The 2,828-nt window shown below is 33.4% G+C and overlaps 1 non-coding gene across 1 annotated transcript; it reads right to left on the bottom strand.

Moving 5' to 3' along the window:
- Positions 1-1,689: 1,689 nt before the first annotated feature.
- Trnak-uuu lies at positions 1,690-1,762 on the bottom strand. The gene has a single exon. It is a non-coding gene; the product is annotated as a tRNA-Lys (tRNA).
- Between the last annotated feature and the right edge of the window lie 1,066 nt (positions 1,763-2,828).

The raw sequence follows: 2,828 nt of genomic DNA on the forward strand, positions 1-2,828 counted from the left end.
CGACCTTAAAATACTACTAAGACATCTTCAAGCCCGTTTTTTACTACTGTTGAAGTCAGAGCGCACATAGAATTTGAAAAAAAAAGGCAAAATTAATATAATTGATAAAAACCCCATTCAGATTACTCGAGCGAAAAAGGCTATACATGAGAACGTTTTTGTCAGTTCCACTTCTGGCGATTGAACATTCCTCATAGTGTTTAGACCAATGCTTTAAGATATTTGAGGAAATCTTGTAAACGTATTACGTTTATGAAGAAAACGTTCAAATAAAGGAAGAGATAACTAAACGTTACTTTATGGGAACATAGAGAAAATGGTTTATTTGGCCCTAAAATTGTTGATAAAGTATATATAAGAAAAATATAATTTAATCCACAAATAGGGGCTACTTAATAAGGTTGTGCAAAGACTCCATTTGGCTCGTGAAAATCAAATAAGGCGTTTCCAGCACACCCTTATCTAATACCTCAGTGTTTCTCTCTATCCATTCGAGATACGTATGGATTCGATCGACATGTACAAGACGTATGATAATACGTAACAGATGTAATGTGGAATGTTTTACTTGTAATACGTAGCAAATAGAGTGTTTTTTACAATCTATGATAGGAAAACTCTTTTGAAACAGGAAACGAGAAAAGTACTTTAGAAGTCCTTCTTTGACTAACTACAGCTCGTGAAGTCCAGTTATAGATCAACCGTTTACCGAAAGAATTCATAGTTGAATCACAAAATACTGTATAATAGGAATTAAATAATCCCATCTGATAGGCCACATTGAAAACACGAAAAAACAACACAAGTGCTTATTTAAAGTACGGTCTTGTACTGAGATACAGGTCTTTGCTATATCTTTTTTGTTGTGTATAAATCGGAGAACGTTTTAACCTCTACCGCTTGTACACGTAAAAATCGATATTGACGTCATTGCTTTTCGAGTCACATGATACTGCCGTGTAAACTTCAAGTTGCTTTCAACAATATATGAGTTTTCAATATTGTCTTTACGTTAAGAATATAGTAGATTTGTAAGAGATTGAATTTTCATTCAAAGATTTAGGTCTTCTGTCGTAATCGTGGTATGTTTATATTAACATGCATATTATGTCATATCTCTTTTCTTATAGTACAGCATTAATTAATATATATTTCTCTCAGAAGCGTGTTAATTATTTCCCAAAATTTCTGACGTTAAGTTGGTTTACGCGTTAGTTGAATTGGTATGAGAGTAAGAAGTGATGCGTGCGAGATATTACACCAGAATAAGACTGAGAAAATTTAAAATCTAATAACTTGTAATGGCCTAACAAGGGTTTAGAGTAATAATAAATCATATCGCCTCTTCTCTAGCTTGTTATTACATGCCGCTGCCAGTAAGGCCTTCTGCTTATTAAGCTATAGCTGATTAGGCGAGAAAAAAATCAACATCTATTCTGTCAGAAAATGTTACACGAAAATGATTATAGGGTTTTCAGAGTATAAAAACAAATATTATAAGAAATGAACAACGAATATGGAAAGTCCAAAATCCACAAGTTTTTTATGCAGCTACACACATAAACAGAAGATTTTTATAAAGTATTTATTCATAGAAAATGAACATTTCGAGCCAACAGCAAATTAAATGTCACCGCCGTAGTTGTTTTATGGTTGTGCTAAATAAATAAATGTTTCAAAACATTCACTCACCCGAACAGGGACTCGAACCCTGGACCGTTAGGTTAAAAGCCTAACGCTCTACCGACTGAGCTATCCGGAACTGTTGTTAGGATATTCCTTTTACTTTTCTCTTTTTAATACTTTATAGTTCGGAACATATTTTATGGTGTTAATTGTGAAAGTTCACATACTTCGTGAACACGATGTAACTTTTTACGTGTACTATAATTTATAACTAAGAGTACAGGTTATTCTCAAAGATAATAATTTCTTTTTCACACAAATTTCTATCTATGAGTCTCCTAGAGTCGTCATTGTCGGCGATATTAATCTTCAAAATCGTGTCCGTAGTTTCGAATTTAAGTCAAAATAAAAACAAAGTATTAGGGCATAAGATACAAAAAGCTAACAGATCTAAGGAACAATGAATGTGAGATAAAGTGACTTTTTAGACCCGTGTGATTATGAAAATAGAGTTATCTTTTGAAGAAAATATTAAGTGGATAATAAGAAGAAAAGCGATACTGAAGGTAGAATAGGCCTGTGACAGAGAGTGAAATTAAACAAAAGTGCCGCCCGCTGTCTTGAAATGGTTGCTTCACGTAACAATTTACCCTCGAAATAGTGTTTTCACGACAGATTTTCTTCGTTAATTATTCCGTCATTTGAATTGTAAAGTTCTAGTGTTTTACAGATTTCTATTACAGGATTTGTTTGTTTGTTGAATAAAGCCTATGATGGCTGTCTTAGTGTAGCCGTGCGTGATTTTCAAGTGATAAACTAGAGGGAAGACAGCTAGTCAATTCCACCTACGGCCAACACTTCGCCTATTCTTTATCAACGAATAATCACCAGGCCATGCCTTACCTTCAATACATTCAAGTCCAAACCGAAGATGATTTTGAAAAGTAACTAAATGGTAACAAATAAGATCAACTTTTTTTTCTTCTTCCAGTTTTAGAAAAAGGTAAATATTATGTTGACGTATAATCCTTATTTACTAATTGAAAATATTCGTAAGTACCTAGATAATTACACTCCAACGAAAACATTCTAGTTATTATTAACGAAAGTGTACTTAGTAGTTTGTTTTAAGTTAAGTTGTGTAGCTTTGTGTTTCGATATCTGTGGTGGGCAGAGCATAGATAGCCCACCCCGGATTCTAG

The sequence above is a fragment of the Limulus polyphemus genome, unplaced genomic scaffold (genome assembly GCF_000517525.1).
Source record: "Limulus polyphemus unplaced genomic scaffold, Limulus_polyphemus-2.1.2 Scaffold12844, whole genome shotgun sequence".
NCBI classification, from domain to species: domain Eukaryota; kingdom Metazoa; phylum Arthropoda; class Merostomata; order Xiphosura; family Limulidae; genus Limulus; species Limulus polyphemus.